Raw genomic sequence first — 18003 nt, forward strand, 5'->3', positions numbered from 1 at the left:
AATTATTTCAGCAACAGGGTAGACCAAAATGTAAGCATAAAAAAAGGGCAGTAATGCCAAAACAGAAATGTGTGAAGCCTCAAAGGCAGTTGTGAAAGGATGTAAGCCTCAAAATGGATTCCCAGAAGAGCTCCAAAAGAGGATCACAAAACAAGTAAGAGAGGTGGAAGAAAAATGGAAATGAGAGGCCTAAATAAGTACAAAACCTCAAATAACAAAATGGTTCTCTAAAAATTCAAATTAGACAAATGAACGCTAATATTCTATAAGACAGCAGGAAACAATAAAATATATTCAAAGGAATGAAAAAAATAAAAAATATCTCAATGTAAAAACAACTAACCTGGAAAACAGATTTAAGAGAGAGAACCTAAGAATCACTCGACTACCTAAAAACTATAATTAATAAAAAAAAAAAAAGACCCTGGACATTGCATAGTAAGAAATTATCAGAAAGAACTGTCCTGATGTTCTTGAATAAGAGGGGAAAATAGAAATTAAATGAATCCATTAATCACCTCTGGGAAAGAGATTCCAAATTTTAAAATCCCAGGACTATTACAACCAAATTCTAGAACTCTCAGGCCAACAAGAAAATACTATAAGCAGCCAGAAAAGAAACAATTCAAATATCATAGAACATAGTTATTACACAGAATCTAACAGCTTCTACATTAAAGAAACAGAAGGCATGGAATATAATATTCCATGAATTAAAGGATCTAGGACTACACAATCAAGAATCACCTATACAGCAAAACTAAGCATAATACTCCAGGGGAAGAAATGCACATTTAAGGAAACAGAAGACTTCCAGGCATTGGTGACAAAACAACTAGAGAAGAAAACAAAATCTGATGATCACATCTGACACTCAAGAGAAACTGAAAAAGGTAAACAGAAAAGAAAAAAAATTTAGGGACTAAATAGGGTTAAATTAATCACATTTCTACATGGGAAAGTGATAATTAGAGTTCTTAACATATCTGATAGGAGATACTTTAAGTATTTAAGATACTTGAGGTAATCAAAGGAAATAACAGAATTAAACTCATTGTTTTATTATATAAGGTGATAACTAAAATACTTAAAAATCAATGATATTTCAAATACCAGAGAAATAGGAGCATACATAGAGAGCAGGAAATAAATTGAATATGATAAAATGATATCCAAAAACCAAAAACAAAGCACTAGACCTCTTGCTCTTCTCATTCCCCCAAATTAGAGGTGTCAAGGTTGTGGATATTCTTTGCTTCTCTTACCTCTTTCTTGTTGATATCATCTACTCCTATAGATTCAATTACTTTATATAATCTGACTCTCAAATCTGTATCTAATACACTGACCTGTCCCCTGTCAACATGGAATCTAAGAATACCAAATTTGTGGCCTAGTGGGATCTGTTGAACCCCAGGTTTCAGGACTAGCTTATAGGTTGAAGACCCCAAAGTTTGTACTTGCAAGAAGGGTGTGATATACTGGAAAAGGCTGGAAGCTGGCTTGGGCTTGGGCTTAGTCCCCATCTGAAATGGATTGTCATATACCGGAGGGTCCTCCACTCAGTCTGAAACTGCTAGCTTGGGATTTCCTTCAGGGTAGATTCCCAAGGAAACAGGGAACAAGTAGAAACTTTGGGGTCTCCAACCTATAAGCTAGCCCTAAAACCTGGGGTTCACCAGATCCCACTAGGCCACAAGTTTGGGGTTCCTAGATTCCATATTGACACCTCTAAAACTTGCTCTGTTTTCCTATCTGCTGAACCTAACAACAATATGTTGTCTTTGCCATAGTTGTTGTATTATAGTAAGGTTTTAAGGTTTATAATATTTTTTTTTTACGAACTCTTCAGTGTTTAATACTCAAAAAATTTCTGAAAGGTAAGTGCTATAATTATTACCATTTTCAGATGAAGAGACTGAGGCAAACAGAGGTTAAGAAATTTGCCTAGGGCTATGCAGCTACTAAGTATCTAAGGCTGAATTTGAATGCAGGGATAGTCTTTTTGCATTTGGGGGGGGGTATTCTCAGCAAAAAGCCTGGCTCATGTAGATAATAAATGTTTGTTGATTGATTGACTAGAGCACTTAGCTTCCATGTAGTCACATTAAGATGCTCCACAGAAACTCAAACTCAGCATATCAAAAGCTGGATAAATCCTCACATGCCACAAAAACAAAAACAAAAACAAAAAACAAAAAACAAAACTGGCCCCTCTTCTTAAATTCCTTCTTTTAAAAAAAATAGCACTATCATCACCCCACTAGCACCAGACTAAGAACTGAATCATCCTTACCTCTTCTCTTTCTCATCCCCATATCCAATCATGTCAATGCCTTCTATTTCACTTCTGTGAATTTCCACTCCAAATGAAACCAAACTATTTCAGCTCTTCATTACTCCCTTTCTGTACTCTTAGAACAACATCTTAACCCACCTGTTCCACTTCTTACCTCTCCTTATCCAATCTATCCTTCAGCAAGAGGGAATTTGACTTTCCTAGTATCAACTTGGAATCTAGAAACCCCAAACTTGTGACCTAGTGGGATCTGGTGAACCCCAGATTTCAGGACTAACTTGTAGGTTGGAGACCCCAAAGTTTCTTCTTGTTCCTGGTTCCCATGGTAATCCATCCTGAAGAGAATCCCAGGCTAGCAGTAAGGATCCTTAGGTGAATGACAATCCTGGTTGGGTGGGACTAAGCATATGCTAAGGACCCTCTTTGCTTTAGGTAGTCTCCTCTATTGTATCAGAGACCCTTTCCTAAGAAGATCCACACCAGGAGAGGAACCATCCTTTAGTATCCATTGGAAGCAGCCCCTTCTCTTACACCCTAGCCTCTATGATTCCTTTCCCAAGTTCCACTGTGCCCCTTCAGTGTAGTTTGAACAGTCCCATTTCCTTTGTAGCTATAGCGATGTCAATCATCTTTCCCTGCCCCTGAGTTTCCCCCAAATGGTATATAGGTTCTCCATATTCTTTTGTTTCTTGGAATTGTCCAATCTAGAGTGGTTGTTTTTTCCAGGGGTCAGTGTCCAGAGTGGCTAGAGTTGAATCCTTGAACTCTGGGCAGTTGAGTGGTGCACAGCTCTGTTGAGGCCTACTATTGCATTGAACCCCCTTCCCTTGATTAAAGAGTGATTTTTGATTATTTAAAAGTTCTGTGTTTTTTCCCAGTCAACACTAGTATACCATCTGACTGCTATTCTCCTGCACAAATTCACAATTCTCAGTGCTTATGGAGTGAAATATAAACTTTTGTGCTTGGTATTCAGGGGTCCTAAACCAGTTTTCTAGGCATTGAATTTTACAAATACTACATTCAACTGGTTTTCTCCCTGATTGCACAGTGCCTTAACTACATCTGTATATGTCATCTTCCATATCTTTGGAGGCTACTAACTTCTCTCCTCAATCTCTGATTTGAAATCTCTCCTCTCCTGTAAAAAGCTTCAGATCAGGTACCTTCTCTCCTTCCTGAAGGCTTTCCTGATCAGTAAGGAACATATCTGACCTTGAATTTCTCATACCAATCTATTTACTTATTAAATAAAATAAGTTACTCTGCAAATATTATAACCCTATTAAAATCAGCTATCAGTAATACAATCTTGTAACTTGAGCACAGAACAGAGGTGGTATTTAATATTTAAGGAAAGGAGGAAGACAAATGGAGGGAGAGATGAGTGTAGAAAAGAGTTATGTCCTTGAATTGCCCATTTTCAGAATTATAAGCAAGTCTTAAAAAATGTAGGTAAATTAACGGAAAATTTTTTCAGAAAAGGAACAAAAGATTAGTTCCAATCTTTAAAACTTTGCCAAGCTGCAAACATTGTACAACAAATACATAAATATCCTGATTCAAATGCACTAATAATCAGTTTCATATAGGTCATTTCTCTTAGACATTCTTAAATTTAAGTTTAATTTTCTACCAGATACTTTGTGCATTTGCATTACATGTCAATATCACAATCTGTACATTAACTACTGAACACAGAGGCTAAACTATCAACTGCCATTATTAATCATTGCTGTTTAATACTCATAAATATTCTGAAAAATAAATGTGATTATTTTGTGTTAGCAGGGACCCCAGAAAATCATGTAGTCTAACCATTTCACTGTACAGATGAGGAAATTGAAGTTCATAGAGATTAACCAACTCTGCAAAGGGCAAAGAAGAATGTACAATACAGAATAATGACTCAAATTCAGGTCTTCTGATTCCACATCTGATCACTTTTGGTATACTCTAAACCCTCTATGCTTCTTTAAAATTCATTGTTGGGTCTTTTTTTAAAGCATCAAGAAATACAAAATACAAAAGCATTTTAAAATAAGATATAAAATTAAATGAAAAGTAGTGGATTGTCTTCATCAAAAAAAATTATGTAATTTTTAGCTCTTAAGAAGATCCTTCAAGCTATAATATTGCCAGTGTCAGTAAGGCTACTATTAATATGAGGCAAGTGGCCTCAGGGGTTTAGTTTACCACTTGTCAATATTAAGCAAACATAAATATATTAGATAATGAAATGTGCTGGGACAGTTTTTGGGAGAATATCATCTCTTCACTCTGCCCTGATCTCAAGGCCAGTGTCTGCATAAAGCTTACATCACACAGATGCTGATAATTTGCCCAGTTTCAACTGTATCTCCAAGTTTCCAAAACACCCTGTATTTTACAATGACCTTTAAAGTCTAAATTGCTTATCACGTAAGCTATTTGCCAATAGTTGATATACTTTGGAACTTATTCTTTGCTTGTTGTCAGGACTGTAAGCTACAATCACATTAAGTACTTTAGACTACTGGTAAGTGGCTTGTGTGTAAAAAAAAAAATCATGTGGCAAAAATAAAAACTAGAACTTTACATAATGCTTTGAGGTTTATAAAGTATATTAGGTATGTTATCTCCTTGATCCTAATGATACTCCTGTGAGGTAATGTTATTATTAACCCTCATTTTATAGATGGAAAACTGAGACAGAAAGAAATTAAGTGACTTACCCAGGGTCACACAGCTTATAAAAATGCTTAAGGGAAGATTAAAATTAGTTGTTATTTAAATGAGAGCCTCATTTGAGGTATAATTATTTTTTAAAATTCAGACCTTCATTGATTTTTGCTTTGTGGCATTGGGTCAAATAGACTGCATTAGACAGTAAATTCATTCATTCATTCATTCACTCAAATCACTGATTAATACATTCAACAACTTTATTATGTACCTATTGTATCAAGAGCCCTTTGAGAAGTGCAAGGAGAAATTCAGTTGATATACAACAGGATCCCTTCTCTTATGGAGCTTATAATCTTATAAATGGTGGCATAAGTAATGGATTTATAATCAAAAGAGCTGAGTATTTATATATTGGTTCTGTTATACTTACTATCTGTGATCATACATGAATTATCTGACTTCTCAATCTCTTTACTTTTTTTTTTTTTAAAGATTCTTTTCACAAGAGAGGCAACAAGAGAGGAGATGACTTGCCTAAAATCACACAGGCAAGTAGCATAGATTGGCTTTGAAATTTGATCTTCTGATCTCCAGTTAGTTTCTTTCTATTTATTTTGTGCTGCTAATGTGCTAAAATGACCTAGACTCTGGATATGCACAGAAGTCATATGTTTCACATCATTCAGAACAGATTAGATTAGGAAAATGTAAGATTTACATATGACATCAACTTGTTTAACAGACTTTGATCTAACTTATTAACCAAATGTAAAGCTATGGAGATCAATAGCTGAAGCTCTCAAAAAATCATCCACTCTTTGGGGAATATTTTAAATGAATCATCACACCATAAACCCAAAGGGATATCATCATTCCACTTCCTGAACATTCTGTGGGATGTAGATTCTACTTTCTGAATATGAATGAGATTTTCTCAAAAAGATTGATCTCAGAAAGGGGTAATCTCAGGGGGAAAATATACAAAAGTAACAAACAAGAGCTCCTGAAAGGCACCAATATTTTATTTGTGTCATGCAAGCAATAAGAATAAATTTAATTTCAATTTTTCAGATGAGGAAAATTAGTTTCAAGAGTCATATATATTATATTCAGGAGTCAACATTATATCTAAAGAGACCTAGATACTGCAAATGGGCTTCAAAATAACTGTCAAATGAACAATTTTTTCACTCAACATTTTTTTTCTTAACTTTGGAAATAGTGTCCAAAAATCTTAGGGATAACTCGAAACTCTCAAAGTAAGTATATGTTATTTACAATTTCAGAAGTGTATACTTTTCATGACTGCTTATGAAGAAACTCCTTTATTCTCTGAAGGTAAAAAGGGATATAAAACAACTATAAACCTTTTAGACATTTTTGCATTAAGTATTCAGACTACAGGATGGTTTCTGATGTACTTTGTTATACTTTCAAATATTTCTTCAGTCAGAACTGGAAAAACTCAATGAGCAATTTGCTTGTAAGCTGTCTAGCACAACACTAACCACTCTTACATTATTTCTCTTGGAAAAATACACCTGACAGACATAGGTCATTTGGAAAAAAACAGAAAAGTGAAAAGTATACATTTCTCATAATTTTTCTTTGATTGCCATTTTTGTTTCTGCCTTAAATTGCAAATAATCTTCCTGTGCTGACATATTTTTCAAATAACTATTTAGATTAATAAAAACAACTGGATCTAAAATCAGAAGTCGTGGATTTAAGTCCTGGTTGTGCCACTTGATAATGTTGAGCTAGTTGCTTAAGGGGCCTTGGCTTTAGGTACATCCTCTATAAAACAGGCCTAGATTATCTCCTCAGTTCTTTCCAAATCTAAATACTAAGAATTTTTTGTTGTTTGGTTGTTCAGTCATGTCTAAATCATAGTGACCCTGTGGATCATAGCAAGCCAATATTGTCCTTGGAATTTTCTTGGTAAAGATACTGGAGTGATTTACCATTTCCTTTTCCAAAAGATTATAAACAGAGGTTAAGTGATTTGCCTAGGGTCATACAACGAGTAAGTATTTGAGGTCACATTGGGTCTTCCTAGTGCTCTATTCACTACACTCTCTAGCTGCCTCCAAATGCTATGAATTACCTTCCATTCATATAATACTAAGAAAAATAAGAATAAAAACATTAGCATCATTCAGAAGAAATACAATCCAAGTTACTGAATTTATAAACAAAAGTAATCAAAGCCTTACCAGTGCCTGACTTACAAATCATCCATAATACAAACAGCAGCAATACATCAATCCATAAATATTTATTAAGTACATACAATATATTAGATACTAAGGATCTAGCTAAAAACAAAACAAAACAACACAGCAACCTTGGTCCCTAAAGAGAGCTTATATTCTAATAGGGATTGGAAGTATATAATATACCCAAACTTAATATTATATATACATAGGTACATATTTATATACATACACAAACATATACAGAGTGATGCGTGGAAGGCTTAACTAGTAGGGGGAATCTATTGCTTTCAGAAGATGGCTTTAGCTGAGCCCTGAAGTGAGATAAGGGCTCTACAAAGTAAAGAGGAAGAGGAAGAGTTTAGTGGACAGTCTCTGCAAAGGCATGGAGATGGGAGCTGATATATTGGGTATATGTGCTACACTCAGGCAAGTTTGGATACATGTAGAGTGCATGAGAGGAAGTAATATATAAGAAGTCTGAAAATATGGGATTGAGCCAGAAATGAAGAAATGACTTTAAATATTTGGCAGAACAGTTTGAATTTTATTTAAAGGCAGAAAAAAAAGCCATGATGACTTGGTTCAGAGTTTGGGGTTAGTAAGAGTGAAAAATCAAGGATAACTCATGTTTTGAACTTCAGTGATTAGAATGGTGGCATCTTTGCCAGAAATTATAGATATTAGGAGGAAAGATAGCCTTGAGGGGAAAGATATACAGTAGGGAGATGGGAAAGCAGAACTGCATATCAGAAGAGAGATGAGACTTAGATATATGGAATCTGAATTGTTTGCAGAGAGATGCTAATTGAATCTATGGGCACAGATGAGAGCTTGTCAAAACCATGGGGACATCAAGAGAGAAAATATTAAGAGAGAAAAGGGTCTAGGACAGAGTTCTGGAGGTCATTCACATACAAAGGGCAGGACAGAAATGATGTTCTATCAAAGTCAACTTAAAAGGATCATCAGTATGACAGGGAAAGAACCACTAGAGAGCAGTATCATGAAGACCAAGGAAAAGGAGAGTATCTAAAAAAGGGGCAGGGGTGGTCAACAGTATTAAACATTGAAGACAGGTCAAGAAAGATTAAAAAAGATCACTGGATTTAGTAATTAGGAGGCCACTTGTAACCTCCAAGAAAGCAGTGACAGCCAAGTGTGGAGGCCAAATTGTAAGGGACTGGAAAATAAGGAAGCAGAGACAATGACTACGGACAGTTGTTTTGTTTTGTTTTACAGGAGTTTGGCTGTAAAAGAGAAAATAGATATAGGAAAAAGCTTGAAGGTATAGTAATGTCAAGTGAAGTTTTCTTAAGGATAAGAAAGACCTGAGTGTCAAAGAAAGAGCTATTGAATAAGGAGAGGAAGATTGAAGATTGTGGAAAGATAAAGGAATGAAGAGGAGGATAAATTTCTGTTTGGAATGAAATCAAGGGAATAAGAAAGATTAACATTAGCAAGAAAAGCCATCTCATCTTCCGAGGTTAGAGCAAAGGACAAGAAGATGGGACATGATGCTAAAATGTATTGTAAACTGGGGAAGGGAAGGAGTTTAAGACAGTGAAGTTTATAAGAGAAGATCATCTGCTGAGGACCACAGGCCTTAAAAAAAAAAAAGGGAAGGTGTAGGAAAGCTTTAGTGAAAAGAATAATACTGCCTCTTCTTCCTGACACCCCTTCAGATAGCCCCCACTGTTACAAACAAGATAGATGTCTGGGGAATGGAGAATTATATAGCTTTTAGAGAACCCATGTGTTTATAAGGAAGGATGAACAAGACTAAACTAAAAACCAGCAGCTTAGAGAAGCATACTCTAGAAATGAACTCTTATTCAGTGTCTACATAAAAATGTCTTCATCATACCTTGCCTAAATTTTTGTACTTTGTTAAACTGATAACAATCAAAAATAGTCAGAAATTCATTTAGGTTCACAAAAATCTACTTTAAAAATACAAATGCAAGGATCCATGAATCAAGCTAATACTGTTAATAATATAGGTAGATTGCATTATGAAATAAATAGGCTTCGGTTGGCTGGCTTGGGAAATTAATTGCTAATTGAAATGTTGACTCTATGAGTTGAGCTATGAACTGACAAATTAAAAATAAATACAACCTATCTGTAAACTAGAAACTTCCCATATTAAAAACATTAAATTAAGTCTAACAGAATTACAAGCTATAAATATTGTTCAACTCTTAATGAATCTATAGGTAAGATTTTGCAAAAATTCCTTTCTAAAAACACATGAACCCACAGTAGACTAATCTTTTAAGCTAAATTCTAATAGACTTATAAGTATGTTTTTTTGGGGAAAAAAAACATCCATTGCCCTGAGCTATTAAAGTCAGGGTTTTAATCCAAAATCAATTGTGCCTCAGCCAGCTTTCTATCATCAAGGTGTTTTTCTTGGCAAGGGCTCAAATTCAAAATGAAGGGAATCCACTGGGGTGATAATTTGCCATATGAGCACCCACAGGTTGTTAAAATAAAGGTGCCATACTACTCATGAATGCCCTACAGCCCTTATACAAACAACATTGCCAGGCAAGATCCTCATTCTTTCTATAAGTGCATAGTAAGAAAATCTTCCTATGCTTAAATATGTATGGGTTTACATATGCATGCCTGTATAGCTACACACTCTTCATTTCAAACTGTAGTCTAAGTCTGATTGTATCCAGTAGAACAATTCTTCTTTTTAAGCTAATTACTACTGTATACAATATGACATAGTCAACAAGGCTGCAGCAAATTAACTGAAAGTCAAGAGTTAGGACCATAAGACCTGCTCTGACACACATTAATTATGTGACTTTGGGTAAGTCGATTAACCTAAACTGAGTCTCAGTTTCTCATTTATAAAATAGGGATAATAATATAAACAATAAATATCCCTTGAAATTGTTAAGAAAAAAAATATGAGCCTAAAAGTATTACACAAACTACCTCACCATCAAAATTACATACAATTATAAAATATACAAATGATACTTGATTGGGTTTTCAACTTTCAATATAATAACCACAAACTCCAAAGTTTTCATTAACAATTGTGCTTCTTTTGCAAGAAGGATATGACAAAAACCAGACTATTGCTTTGCTACAAGTCCTAAAAATACACATATTATGTAATACTAGATTTAATTAAACTTTTGTCAAATTATTTTCAGGTGAACACTAATTGCAAGCACTTGTGATCAATAAATAATGTACTGATTCTGTACAAGGTGCTGATGCTATTAAGAGTGATGCAAAGATGCAGGAAAGAAGATCACAATTTACTTGGGAAGACAAGACACTGATATATAAAAAGTTGAGGAATGAAAAAGATGATTTATATTTATTTGTATATGGTTTCATTGTTTACAAAGTACTTTAACAGATACTCTTTCAACTGATGCAACTCAGTTCAGATCCTGACTCCATGCCAGAATTTGAGGATACAAATAAAAAATGTATCAGTTCCTAATCTTAATTTAAGGAGCTCAGTTCCTATAGGGAAGAATATAACAGATAAAGAAAAGAAAACAGAATTTCATAAAAAAGATACAGAGGACAGGTCCTCAGAACAACCTTTTTGAGACTAGAAAAGTTGTTAAAATTCACTTGACTCAAAGTCATCTAGTGGGTTTTTGATCTCATCAACATGGGATTTCTCCTCCCCAATATAGATTTTGGCCCATTCCTGCCTACTCAAACTAGGCAATTCATCTAAATCCAGGCTTTCCTATGAATTAACCCCAGTAAGTCCAAACACTGTGTGAGGAGACTGCCTTGCATTCTCCTGATATTACAGGCATATGTGCCCTACCCATCAGTTGTCACTCACTTTTGGAATACTCTTAGGAAATGACCAGGTAACCTTTTTTTTCCTGACTATTCAGTTCTCTGATGATATAATTTATACCTCTTCCTGGGTAGTTTTTTGGAATATATTGTAGCCTGAATCCCCATGAACTTTCTCCATTGCTCTTTAAATAAGATCCTCTATTTCAATTTTTAAGACAATAATATAGCATGATTCATAAACATATAACATGACCAAAAATTAAACAAGCATTAATAAGATGAGACAGTTTAAGGGAAAAGTGTTGAGTTATTAAAAGTACTATGAAATTTCCCAAAGGCAATCCAACTTGCTTTTCTATTCCTGGTCATTTCTGGACCTATATAATTACACATTTGTTCCAAATATACGGAAAAAATGGACAGACTCTATAGAATGTACATCTAATAGCATATAAAAGTTTGTACAATATGCTTTGCTCACTTTTTTCCCTGTATAGATAGTTAGGATACACTCATCTGTATGATCACAACTCTCTTTTAGAAGGCTTTGTGGTATTCTAACATTTGATGTAAACCAAAGCAATACTTCTATAAATGAGAACATTTGGAGAATCTAACCATCTGAAGAGAAATATTTTTCAGGTTGCACTCTACTGGACCCACTTCATTACTTTTCACCTTTGGTTAACAGGAGAATAAGAGGATTATTGAACCTGAGAGTTGGAAGAAATTTAACAGCCATTCAAGCCCAACCCTTACCCAAAGAAAAGTCCATTATACACACCTGACAAGTGGTTATATAGTCACTATATAGAGACCTCTAAGAAGGGTGATTCCAAGACTCCTCAGGGCAGCCATTACAATTTCAGATACTCTAGTCCAGAGTGCTTTATTACAAAATTCAATGAATATATTCTAAGTGAGTGTGGGATATTATAACGTATTCAGAGGCATGAAAAGACACTATGGAACAAGGAGATCTAAAAAAGGCTGCTAAAAAGCTAGGTGGGAGAGTGGATAGAGTGCCAGCTCTGGAGTAAGAAAGATAATCTTCGTGAGTTCAAATATAGCCTCTCATTACAAGATCTGCTAAGAAAACCCCAAGCTAGTGAGAAAAGTTGAGGGCAACAAAAAAGACCTTAATGCATAGAGACAAATGAAGTTCAGAAAGACACATACAAAGCATTTTTGTATCTTGTTAAATTTAATATAAACTTTAAAACTGTATATAGCATATTGCAGGTTCATGCATATTTTTTTATCCTTATTTTTATCTGGAATTGTTTGGATTAGTGGGTAATTAAATGCATAATAAATAAGAATAAATTTTACAAAGGAAAATACATGGTCACTTCCATAAGAACTATCAAGTAATGAATAAGTCTCATATATCAAGGCCATTCATTACTTCTAACTCTCATGCCCCTTGCACTCATGGGGCTCTTAAAGGGTCCATTCTGTATCCAAGCATTCAGTGTCTCATTAGATTTAAGTGAGACCAGTACATTATCATCAAATCAATCTGTAAACTTAAGAATATGAGAGTGTGATATGGTATCAAAAAAAAAAAAGAACACGACTATAAATCAGAGAATCTGCATTCAAAATCAGCTTGACTTAGTAGCTTTGTGTCTCTAGGCAAGTCATTTAAATTGAGTATAAGCTTTCTCATTACAAATCTCAACAGAACTTCTTTTTTTGGTGAAGAAAATACTACAAAAAACAAAAATTGCCAAATAAATTAACTTCCTTGTTTTACTATTCTTTTAAAAAATAATAATCAAATAGGTCGGAGTGCTCTAATAAGCTTTCACTATCAAGTTTATAGCTCCAACATGTAAAAACTTAAAAGAAATATCTAGAAATTGTCAAGTTGTGAAGGGGATTACTGATCTTTCTAGACCACCCAGAAATCTGACTGAAAACTCTAGGGATTAAATCTGTTCTTATTTCAGTGTTCAGAAATACACATTTCTGCTAGAAGGCTAACATGGCATGGTCAACAGCTGGGAAAATGAAATCCTTTGATCCCAAAATGGAAGTAATTTCTTTCTACAAACTGGAGTGATGACACGGAAGCGAGTGTCACTATCAGTATATGGCAAACAGCCCATATCACCAAGTTCAAAATGACCACTGAAGTCGCAGGAAATAGGGCAGATGCTGAGGCCACAAACATCTGAGTTGTAGAACAAACTTCCTATTCTAATTAAGCCTTCTTTGCCATTTGGTACTAACACATTTGTTTTCTTTTCACTTCATTGTTAAAACTGAAAAAACTGTTATAAGGTCCATGAGAGGAAATGAACAGTTTATGATTAATCTCTCTCAGTTTCTCTAGAAATCAGAACATCTAAAGAAACTGGTGTATCAAAAGATACACAACTACAAAACCAGTATATCTTTTAGTGGACAAAGTCTGCAATGACACTAAGTTTCGTGTTAAGTGAATGAAGGAAAGGTAGTTTAAAGGACCTGATAGTTTCAGTAAGCAGCATCTGTGAAATGTCAATTGTAAAAAAAAAAATAAACAAAATGACAATATCATAGCAAGTATAGAAGCCAGAATAAAAAAAAAAAAGAAACTCTATTAAGCAGAACTACACTCAAAAGTTATTTGCCTTTTTTTTTTCCAAAGGAAGAAATAAAGAAAACGAAAAAAAACTCTCACAGGTTTATTGTAACCATTGAGAGTTATAAAGTAGGAAAGGGCAGGAACTTCTTTAAGTCCAGGAAATATCAGTATTACCTAGAGGGTGAAGGTTAGATAAACTATGAGTTTTACTACAGTTGGAAAGGTAATACCATGGATGAAAGATACCCCAAGCAATTAAAATCATGTTTCTAACTGCCCAGTCACTTGCTATTGCCCAAGAATTTCTGAAAATTTCTACTTTCTACCTAGGTGATGTTTGGAGAAAAGATTTTACTTTTCTTGTGGTTATTCTGCTTAACTCAAGTCTTCAGAGTTAACTTTAGCTTTTTATTTTCATTAGGTCTGTTTAAACATATGTTCAAACTGTGGTTGATGGTCTGGTTCCTAGACGGTAGATTTGTGGGTGGTAACATGCCATGTTTCTGCAAATAAGAAATTGAGAATTCAAACAATATAACTGAGTGCTCTTGGAAGGATTCTGGAAGCTCAGACTCCATACGATCTTTGAACGAGGCCATTTCTTAACTTTTAGATGACTTGAGAATGTGGTTAATTAAAACACCTCATTATATAACTATTGAGGTATAGGCAATGTCCTGGAAAAGAAGAGGTGTTAGCCTACATATAAAATAAGTATAAGCCTTTGACCCACTGATAATGATTTTTCGTTATTAATTTTCACTGGTAGATAGTAAAGCCTTTCATTTTGTAAGGCTTTAGAAGGAAATTATTCTTTCAAGAAATTAAAATGAAATGCTGAGTTGACTAAATGAGGACAGTAGGAGGCAATATTCAAAAGCAGTCACAATATGAACTTGAAGAGGGAGGCTTTGCATAAGGTTGAAAAGAAAGCCTTGTGAACAAAATTAATTATAATTAGAAAGGAACTTAGAAACATGCAAGAAACCATACCATAGTTTTACCTATGAAATATTCATAATTGAAATTCATTTTATGCAAAATTATTCTGGAAAGTAAATAATGATGAGTCACACAGACATCATGTAGGCATTTAACACAATACCTGGTAAGCTACAAAGCATTTTCCTTATAACCTTTGCAAAGATGACATTTCTAAAGGATACAGCAGAGATGTGAAGTCTATGTGGCAAGACACTTCTTTTCAGTAATACTTGACATAGAGGATAAATATAGCTTAACCAGAATCATTAGCATAGCTGATAGATTAAATAGTATTTTGGGATGTGAAATGAAAATGATACACATTTTTGTATTTAAAGATGGTGAGAGATAATATACTTGAAGACTATATTCCTGAAATTTTGAAATGATTAAAAGATAAGTGACATTAAATGCAATCAAATCTATGGTACAACACAGACTACAATAAGCAAACAAAAAATAAACCTCAGTGCTAGCCTAAAACTTACATGACACATACCAGGTGCTATATTTTAAAATTTAAAACTACTTTCTATGTGAAAAAATTAATGTTGATTCAATATATAGCAATTATTAAAATCCTATGACAAACTAAATTCATCCCAAAATAGTGAAAATGTATAAGATCATTCAATATTCATCTATTCTGATATAGCCACACTTTCTCACTTAATTCCCAGTGAGACCAACATATAGATAGTTGGCAATGGTGAGTTTAGTTTCATTTTCCCCAAACTAGCTCAGTTTGTAAAAACACAAAACACTTAATGTATAAGAATTTAGATCCATGGTAAGAAGTAGATAAAAAGTAGGGAACACATACAGTTAAATCAAGAGTTAAGGATTAGGAAAGGGAAGAAAAAATCTGACCCAATCCAGAAAAGAGAATATGGTTTGAATCAACAAGTTTCAGATCCTTTCTGCTTTCTACCTGGGTGATGTTTAGAGGAAAGATTTTTTCATTTCTCAGGGTTTTCTTTCTTCCTGGTGGTATTCTTGGGGTCTATTCTTTGTTTTTATATCTCTAGAAGCACCAGGCATCAGTTATTAAAAATACAGATAATTTAAGGGGCAATAAGGAGATGCATGGTGCATCATCTACCACTAAAAAAATAATTGAAGCAAAAAATGTCATGAAAGAAATGAATAATTGAAAAAGATGTGATGGTCACATGGCAAGAGTGAGGAATAACTGATAAAGAGCCATATGTTCTGCTGCTCACATTGTCAAGAGAAAGTAAGGAAAAGTCTGACCACATTGGGAGGATCTTCTGATCTTTTGCCAAGAAGAAAGTCACTCTGAGCTTCAATCCCTTCCTCATATATCAAATGAAGATGTTGGATTAGGTGGCCTACAAAACAAAATCTATTATTGTATGATTAGGTGTGATATAAATATACTCAATGTTTTCTATGTCATTTCTAGATTGATTAAACAATGTCATGTCTGACTCTTCAAGACCAAATGGGTGATAGAATATCAGGTCCTTCTTCCTCCACTGTCTCCTAAAGTCTGTCCAAGCTCATGTTTGTTTCTTCAATGACAACCCATCCCAATCTCTGCCATCCCCTTCTCCTTTTGCCTTCAATATTTCTCAGCATCAAAGACTTCTAATAAATCCTCTCTTCTTGTTATGTAGCCGAAATATTTAAAATTCAGTTTCAGCATTTGATCCTCCAGTGAATAGTCTGAATGAATTTAAGTATTGTCTGATTCTCAAAAGTCTTCTATAGCAGCACAATTCAACGTGTTGACTTCCAATCGTCCCATCTGATGGTCTTTATTCAGTCTTTATTATTTTTAACTTATCTGTAGAGTTTGTCACTGCTGAACACCCTCTTCTGCTAGATACTTTACTGCTTATATTTCATGACACTACTTTTTCCTGGTCCTTTCCCATCTGTCATACTTCTCCTTTTCTTAATCTTTTGCTGGCTCATCATTCATATTATACTGCCTTAACTGTGGATGTTCCACAAGGATTTTTTCTAGGCCTCTTTCTCTTCTTTCTATACTGTCTCCCTTGATGAAATGAAGTTCCCTTGGGAAACTGTTCATCTCTATAAAGATGATTCACAGATCAATATATCTATCCATAGTTTGTCTCCTATATCACTAATGGACATTTCAAATTAGATGGCTCAGAAATGTCTCATATTCCACATGCCAAAAACTCAATTTTTGTTTTCCTCCAAACTATCCTGTCTTCCAAATGTTCCCGTTTCTGTTCAAAGCACCTTCATCCTTTGTGTCTCCCAAGTTTTATGACATCATTACTATTTTCAACTCCTGACTCTCTGTTGTTCCATATATCCAAATCAGTAGCCAAACCTCCAACATTTCTACCCCTATAACTATTATATCCAATCCGTCCTCTATCTACACAGCATTTTAGTTCAAATTATCATCGCCTTTTACCTATGTTATTACAATAGCTGTTATTACAACTAATTTGTACCCCGCATTAAGCTTCTTTCCCCATTCCAGTTTATCTTCCACACAACTGCCAGTGATTTTTGTTAAGTGCAGTTGCTTTCAGGACAGATTATAAACTCTTCTGTTTAACTTTTAAAGCCTTTAACAACTTGGCTTCAATCTATGTTTCTGGCCATATAGGATATTTGTCTCCTTGCTACCCTTTGCAGTCCAGCTTAATTAGCCTTCTCAATGTTTCTCACATCTGATATTCCATGTACCATACCCAGGCATTTTTCCTGGAATGCCCTCTTCTCCTTACTTCTCTTGGAATTCCTCTCTTCCTTTAAGAAACAGCTCAAGCAATTCATTCTATGTAAAGCTTTTTCTGGATCTTTTCCCCTTAGAAACTACCTTGTATGAAGTTTGTTTGTATTTATTCTCTTTATATTTATATATGGATTTGTTATCATCCTAATTAAAATAAAAGCTATTTGAGATAAGGGATTATTTAATTTTTTGTTTTTATATCTCTAGAGCCCAGCACAGTGTTAATATTTTGAACACTTGTCAAATGACTTATTTAATTTTTAAAATTTTGGTTTTTAAAGCCTTTTCTTTTGCCTTTGATATTATCAATAGTATCAATTCAAAGGCAAAAGAGTGGCAAGGGCTAGGCATTTGGACTTGCCTGACAGTTATGGAACTAGGAAATGTATGAGGAAAAATTTGAATCCAAGACCTCCTATCTCTAGACCTGGCTCTCTATCTACTCTATCTCTATCTACTAAACTATGTAGCTGCCTCTGAATGACTTATAAAGACAAAAATATTTTCAATGACTCAAGTATTTTCCCCTCAAAAAATAGATCTGGGATTTTAAATAATTAAGATTAGCTTCACAGAATTACTATTTAATGAGAATTTAAATTTTAATATTAAAATATACCTAAGAAACACTGTTTAACTTCAATCATATGGAATTCTGGTCTTATCAATTCCAAGATTATAAAACAATTTATTTTATTAACATGTTCCTATGATAATC

General features: G+C 34.2%; 1 protein-coding gene across 10 annotated transcripts in view; it reads right to left on the minus strand.

The window, feature by feature from the left end:
• SUPT3H (SPT3 homolog, SAGA and STAGA complex component) overlaps positions 1-18003 on the minus strand; it is a 668918-nt gene that overhangs the window by 229548 nt on the left and 421367 nt on the right. The gene's annotated exons all lie outside the window — the stretch shown is intronic.

This window comes from Monodelphis domestica, chromosome 2 (assembly GCF_027887165.1).
Source record: "Monodelphis domestica isolate mMonDom1 chromosome 2, mMonDom1.pri, whole genome shotgun sequence".
Taxonomy (NCBI): Eukaryota; Metazoa; Chordata; class Mammalia; order Didelphimorphia; family Didelphidae; genus Monodelphis; species Monodelphis domestica.